A 7,744-nucleotide genomic window follows, 5' to 3' on the forward strand; every position below is an offset into this window, starting at 1 on the left:
GTCTTCCATACAACCTTTGACAGGTTTGAAGTATGAAATAGATTTCAGAGTAAGGATTTAAGAGAAAGGGCACTTTAACAAATAACAGTAGCTAAATCCTCAGTTTCTCACGTTGCAGAGATGGTTGCCTAATCCCAGATATCTCCTATCTCTCCCCCAAACTCATAAAATTAATAAGAAAATCAAATAAAACCACATAATACCTTACCCTTTCAACATCTCTAGGAGACATAGAGTACCACAACCTTCAAATTACCTATAAATAGAGAAAAAATATTGCAAAAGAACACTTGCTCTTGCCTACCACTGAATACCTGCGGTGGAGGGTAGGGAGATTAGTCTTTAACATACTCAGAAGAGAAGACTAGAGGACATAAGTGAATCACAGATACAATAAACCCTGAAAGATAGAACTTCAACAATCAATGCCAGAATACTTAACACAATTTTGGACTTGGTAGTTCATAGTACTGGGAAAAGGCTTGAAACTCAAGACCAGAAGTGGAAAACTTGGAAAGGAAAACAATGGTTTCTGGGAGAGAAGCAGAAAATAAAGGAGTGACACTCCTTAGAAATGTGACTATCAAAGCAAATAAGTAATGTGAGGGACTTAAGAATCCTGCAGAAAGGAAAGAGAAAAAAGACGCGACTATCATTTGCCCTTCCCAGTCCCATCATCACCACCACCCATAGAGGACGCTATGCTGAATAGGACAGAACTGACAGAAGAGGGAGCTCTCTAACTAGGTTCCTTGTCCACGAAACAGGAATAGGAAAAAACAGACCATATTTATGTGAAACCTCTTTAAAACTTCAGATAATGTAAATAAAAATATTTTTCTTTTGAAAAATCACTCACTCAAAAAAGGAAACAACCACTAAGCAGATGAAAAGTGTAATAAACACTGCAAATTGAATTAGACATTGTAACGCAATCATAAAAACAAGAACACAAATGCCAAAAAAATAATAAGGTTGGTATGAAACAGGAGTTGAACTGTGAGAGGTAATAGTATACCACAGTAAAATAATGAACAAAGATTTATAAGATGAATGTTAGCAATAAGAAAGGGGTTGCAATTCTGATGCCAAAGAAGTAGACATAAAAACAGAACTAAATGAGGCAAAGAAAGATGTTGTATAATGTTGAACTCTACATACTGCAATGAAGAGTACATAGTTAAGAATTTATGTAGTAATTAATACACTGATTATTTATATAAAATACAAATTACAAGAGATGCAAGAAAAAAAAAGACCATAACATATTAATACAGGGTGATTTTAACATACCACTCTCAATATAAGGCAGGAAGTGTGGGCAAAAATAAGTTATTTTATGGAAGATCTAAATAAGATAGTACAGCAGATATTTTGAATACATATTGATCACTATGCACTGAGAATATAAAATATATTTTTTTCCAAATACACCTGAAACATTCACAGAAATTGAACAAATAAAGCTCATGAGAAAAGTAAAACTGTATGGCTATTTCCTTAACTAGAAAAAAATATAGGTCTACACACATACAGTCAACCTTGAACAATGTGGGCATTAGGGCCACTGACCTCCTCTGCAGTTGAAAATCCATGTATAACTTTTGACTCCCTAAAAACTTAACAACTAACAAACTATTTTTGACACCATCATTTTGTTTCTAGTTCTACATTTCAATCAAAATGATTAAAACAAATAAAACCAAACTTGTTTACAAATATACGAAGAGTCATTGTGGAGGGATAAGCTCTTTAATTTATTTCTCAAGATATAGATCCAACAGGACTGCAAAGTGGAACAGTTCTCAGAAGGCTGACTCAGGAAGATGTACCCGGATTTTGGCACCAAATTTCATGCGCGTCCGTGTGAAGAGACCACCAAACAGGCTTTGTGTGAGCAACAGTTTATTTCACCTGGATGCAGGCGGGCTGAGTCTGAAAAGAGAGTCAGCAAAGGGAGATAAGGGTGGGGCCGTTTTATAGGATTTAGGTAGGTAAAGGAAAATTACAGTCAAAGGGGGTTTGTTCTCTGGTGGGCAGGAGTCAGGGGGTCACAAGGTGCTCAGTGGGGGTGTTTTTGAGCCAGAATGAGCCAGGAAAAGGACTTTCACAAGGTAATGTCATCACTTAAGGCAAGGACCGGCCATTTACACTTCTTTTGTGGTGGAATGTCATCAGTTAAGGTGGGGCAAGGCATATTCACTTCTTTTGTGATTCTTCAGTTACTTTAGGCCATCTGGGCATATACATGCAAGTCACAGGGGATGCGATGGCTTGGCTTGGGCTCAGAGGCCTGACATTCCTGCCTTCTTATATTAATGAGAAAAATAAAACAAAATAGTGTTGAAGTGTTGGGGCGGCGAAAATTTTTGGGAGGTGGTATGGAGAGATAATGGGCGATGTTTCTCAGGGCTGCTTCAAGCAGGATTAGGGGCGGCGTGGGAACCTAGAGTGGGAGAGATTAAGCTGAAGGGAGGTCTTGTGGTAAGGGGTGATATTGTGGGGATGTTAGAAGAAACATTTGTCGTATAGAATGATTGGTGATGGCCTAAATACGGTTTTGGATGAACTGAGAAACTAAATGGAATAACAGAAGGAGAAAAACAGGTATAAAAGGTCTAAGAATTGGGATGACTCAGGACATCTGATTAGAGAGTGCCTAAGGAGATTCAGCATAGTCCTGCCAGCAAAGATTATTTACTTCAAGATTAAGAGTGGCAGTTTGGGGATAGCACCAGGAGATATCAGCTGTGATGGCTTGGAAAAACAGTGTAAACCTGCAGTGTAAACAAGAGCAGGGCATGTATGAGTAGTTGAGAACGGTGAATAGGAGTATGACTAGACAGAAGATAGTAGGGATGACAAGTGTTTTGGGGTACAGTCTAAGTTGGTCTGGTGTCTGGAATGAGACTGGGGCCTAATAAAAAGGAACGTCTATACAGGAGCTTAAATGGGCTGTACCTTGTAGCATTCTGAGGACAGGCCTGAATTCTGAGAAGGGAAAGTGGTTAAAGTATTGTCCAGTCCTTTTTAAGTTAGTGGCTGAACTTGGTGAGGTGTGTCTTTAAAAGACCTTTAGTCCATTCTACTTTTCCTGAAGACGGACGACCGTAAGGGATATAAAGGTTTCACTGAATACTAAGAGCCTGAAAAACTGCTTGGCTGATTTGACTAATAAAGGCTCATCTGTTATCAGACTGTATTGAGGTGGGAAGGCTAAACTGAGGAATTATGTCTGACAGAATGGAAGAAATGACTGCGGTGGCCTTCTCAGACCCTGTAGGAAAGGCCTCTACCTATCCAGTGAAAGTGTCTACCTAGACTAAGAGGTATTTTAGTTATCTTACTCAGGGAATGTTGAGTAAAGTTAATTTGCCAGTCCTGGGTGGGGGTAAATCCTTGAGCTTGATGTGTAGGGAAGGGAGGGGGCCTGAATAATCCCTGAGGAGTAGTAGAATAGCAGATGGAACACTGAGAAGTTATTTCCTTGAGGATAGATTTCCACGATGGAAAGGAAATGAGAGGTTCTAAGAGGCGGGCTAGTGGCTAGTACTATCGCATAGCCTGCCTTTGCTGGTGTGTGGCGATTAGGCCTGGTGGAACCGCCATCAATAAATCAAGCGTGATCAGGGTGAGGAACGGGAAAGAAAGAAATTTGGGGAAATGGGGTGAATGTCAGGTGGATCAGAGAGATACAGTCATGGGGGTCAGGTGTGGTCTCAGGAATAATGTGGGAGGCTGGATTGAAGTCTGGGCCAGGAACAACGGTAATTGTGGGAGACTCAACAAAGAGTGAGTACAGCTGAAGGAACCGGGAAGCAGAAAGTATATGTATCAGGTATGAGGAAGAAAATAGATTTTGGAAGTTATGAGAACTGTAGAGAGTGAGTTGAGCATAGTTTGTGATTTTGAGGGCCTGTAAAAGTATTAAAGCAGCGGCAGCTGCTGCACGCAGACATGAGGGCTAGGCTAAAACAGTAAGGTCAAGTTGTTTGCACAGAAAGGCTACAGGGTGTGGTCCTGGCTCTTGTGTAAGAATTCTGACAGCACTAACTACGCCTAGGAAGGAAAGGAGTTGTTTTGTAAGGGATTGAGGTTTGGGAGATTAATGAGACATGATCAGCAGGGAAAGCACGTATGTTTGTGTGAGAATTATGCCGAGATAGGTAACAGATGAGGATGAAATTTGGGCTTGACTGAAGTAATGGGGGCTGTCTACGAAGCCTTGCAGCAGTACAGCCTAGGTAATTTGCTGAGCCTAATGGGTGTCAGGGTCAGTCTAAGTGAAAGCAAAGAGAGGCTGGGACGAGGGGTGCAGGGGAGTAGTGAAAAAAGCATCTTTAAGATCAAGCACGGAATAGTGAGTTGTGGAGGAAGGTATTGAGGACAAAAGAGTGTATGGGTTGGGCACCACGGGGTGGATAGGCAAAACAATTTGGTTGCTAAGGCGCAGATCCTGAACTAACTTGTAAGTCTTGTCTGGTTTTAGGACAGGTAAAATGGGGGAATTGTAAGGAGAGTTTATAGGGTTTAAAAGGCTATGCTGTAGCAGGTGAGTGATAACAGGCTTTAATCTTTTTAAAGCATGCTGCGGGATGGGATATTGGCATTGAGTGGGGTAAGGGTGATTAGGTTTTAATGAGATGGTAAGGGGTGCATGATCGGTCACCAAGGAGGGAGTAGAGGTATCTTATACTTGTGGGTTAAGGTGCAGGGATACAAGAGGAGGACGCAAATGAGGCTTTGGATTGGGAAGAAGGGTGGCAATGAGATATAGCTGTGATCCAGGAATAGTCAGGGAAGCAGATAATTTAGTTAAAGTGTCTCAGCCTAATAAGGGAACTGGGCAGGTGGGGATAACTAAAAAGGAGTGCTTAAAAGAGTATTGTCTAAGTTGGCACCAGAGTTGTGGAGTTTTAAGAGGTTTAGAAGCCTGGCCGTCAATACCCACAACAGTTATGGAGGCAAGGGAAACAGGCCCTTGAAAAGAAGGTAATGTGGAGTGGGTAGCCTCCGTATTGATTAAGAAGGGGACGGGCTTACCTCCCACTGTGAGAGTTACCGGAAGCTCGGCGTCCGTGATGGTCTACGGGGCTTCCGAGGCGATCAGGCAGCGTCAGTCTTCAGCTGCTAAGCTGAGAAGATCTGGGAAGGAGTCAGTCAGAGAGCCTTGGGCCAGAGTTCCAGGGGCTCTGGGAGTGGCTGCCAGGTGAGTTGAACAGTCCGACTTTCAGTGGTGTCCTACACAGATGGGAAGTGGCTTAGGAGGAATCCCGGGCTGCGGGCATTCCTTGGCCCAGTGGCCAGATTTCCAGCATGTGTAGCAAGCTCCTGGGGGAGGAGGTTCTGGAGGAACGCCTGGCCGCTGCGGTTCAGGTGTTTGGAAGTTCTTATGTGCTGGAGATGTGGCTGGGGTTTGTCTCACAGTGGAGGCAAGGAATTGCAACTTTTTTCTATTATTGTACACCTTGAAGGTGAGGTTAATGAAGTCCTGTTGTGGGGTTTGAGGGCCAGATTCCAATTTTTGGAGTTTTATTTAATGTCGGGAGCAGATTGGGTAATAAAATGTATATTGAGAATAAGACAGCCTTTTGACCTTTTAGGGTCTAGGGCTGTAAAGCGTCTCAGGGTTGCTGCCAAACAAGTCATGAACTGGGCTGGATTTTTATATTTGATGAAAAAGAGCCTAAACACTTCTGATTTGGGATAAAGAAAAAGGAGCATTAACCTTGATTATGCCTTTAGCTCCAGGCACCTTTTTAAGAGTAAATTGCTGGGCAGGTGGGGGAGGGCTAGTCACGGAACGAAACTGTAAGCCGGACCAGGTGTGAGGAGAGGAGGTGATAAAAAGATTATAGGGTGGAGGAGTGGAGGCTGAGGAAGAATTGGGACCTAGCTCGGCCTGGCAAGGAGCAGCCTGGGGAGGAAGGGAGAGGTCAGATGGGTCTGTAGAAAAGGAAGATTAGAAAGACTCAGCGATGCTTGGGGTTGGTACTGAGGGGACAGGCGGGAGGGAAAGAAGGAAGATTTGGGACGAGTTGCACTGGGCACAGAGACTAGGAAGGGACTGATGTGTAAAAGAAGGTCTGGACGTCAGGCATCTCAGACAATTTGCCTATTTTATGACAAGAATTATTTAGATTTTGCAGGATGGAAAAATTCAAAGTGCCATTTTCTGGCTATTTGGAACCACTGTGGAGTTTGTATTGGGGTCAAGTGGCATTGCAGAAGAAAATAAGGCATTTAGGTTTTAGGTCAGGTGTGAGTTGAAGAGGTTTTAAGTTTTTGAGAACACAGGCCAAGGGAGTAGAAGGAGGAATGGAGGGTGGAAGGTTGCCCATAGTGAAGGAAGCAAGCCTAGAGAAAAGAGAGAGTAGAGAAATGGAGGGAAGGGGTTCGGGGGTTCTTACCTTCCAGAAAAGTGGGAAAAGGGGTTGGGGCACAGAGATAAGAGGTCGGGGTATGGAAATAAGGGATTGGGGTGCAGAAATATAAGAGGTTGGGGCACGCAAATAAGGGATTGGGGTGCAGATACGCGGTTGGGGCACGGAAATAAGGGATTGGGGCACAGAGATAAGAGGTTGGGGCGTGGAAATAAGGGATTGGGGCACAGAGATAAGAGGTTGGGGCGTGGAAATAAGGGATTGGGGCACAGAGATAAGAGGTTGGGGTGTGGAAATAAGGGATTGGGGCACAGAGATAAGAGGTTGGGGTGTGGAAATAAGGGATTGGGGTGCAGAGATAAGAGGTTGGGGCATGGAAATAAGGGATTGGGGCACAGAGATAAGAGGTTGGGGCATGGAAATAAGGGATTGGGGGTTCTTGCCCCATAGAAAAGCAGGACTTGCCATGAAGGGTGAAGGAGAAGGGGTTGAGGGGAACTTGCCCCTGCCCCAGAAAAGCAGAGAAGGAGTAGAGACAAGGAGAGAAGGGGTTGGGGTACTTGCCCCTTCCCAGAAAAGCGGGACTTGCCGCTAAGGGTGAAGGACCAAGGCAGGCGTCCCTGCGTGGTCTGACACCCTTGAAACGTGGGTGTGTAATCAGAGAGGCGTCCCCGCAATGATTAAACACCAAGGGAAGGCTGCCTTCCCAGTCCATGACCGGTGCAGGAGTTTTGGGTCCACGGATAAAATGTGTCTCCTTTGTCTCTCCCAGAAAATGAAAGGAATTGAAATTAAGAAAAGGGAGAGATTGAAGAGTGGAAAGGAGAAAGTGGTTGAGGGACAGTGAGAGAGGTTGGAGAAGAGAGTAAGAAGAGGCCGCTCACCTGATTTAAAATTGGTGAGATGTTCCTTGGGCTGGTCGGTCTGAGGACCTGCGGTCATAGGTGGATCTTTCTCATGGAGCAAAGAACAGGAGTACAGGGGATTGATCTCCCAAGGGAGGTCTCCTGATCCGAGTCACGGCACCAAATTTCATGCACGTCTGTGTGAAGAGACCACCAAACAGGCTTTGTGTGAGCAACATGGCTGTTTATTTCACCTGGGTGCAGGTGGACTGAGTCCGAAAAGAGAGTCAGCAAAGGGAGATAAGGGTGGGGCCATTTTATAGGATTTGGGTAGGTAAAGGAAAATTACAATCAAAGGGGGTTTGTTCTCTGGTGGGCAGGAGTCGGGGGGGGGGGAGTCGCAAGGTGCTCAGTGGGGGTGCTTTTGAGCCAGGATGAGCCAGGAAAAGGACTTTCACAAGGTAATGTCATCAGTTAAGGCAAGGACCAGCCATTTACACTTCTTTTGTGGTGGAA

At 44.3% G+C, this 7,744-nt stretch overlaps 1 long non-coding RNA gene across 1 annotated transcript; it reads right to left on the reverse strand.

Annotated features, from left to right (window-relative positions):
- Positions 1–1,919: 1,919 nt before the first annotated feature.
- Positions 1,920–7,539, reverse strand: LOC129525944 (uncharacterized). The gene is made up of 3 exons (XR_008670520.2): positions 7,268–7,539; positions 5,044–5,241; positions 1,920–1,935 (listed from the first exon to the last, which is right to left on the reverse strand). It is a non-coding gene; the product is annotated as an uncharacterized lncRNA (long non-coding RNA).
- Positions 7,540–7,744: the final 205 nt, after the last annotated feature.

The sequence above is a fragment of the Gorilla gorilla genome, chromosome 10 (genome assembly GCF_029281585.2).
Source record: "Gorilla gorilla gorilla isolate KB3781 chromosome 10, NHGRI_mGorGor1-v2.1_pri, whole genome shotgun sequence".
In the NCBI taxonomy this organism is placed as follows: Eukaryota; Metazoa; Chordata; class Mammalia; order Primates; family Hominidae; genus Gorilla; species Gorilla gorilla.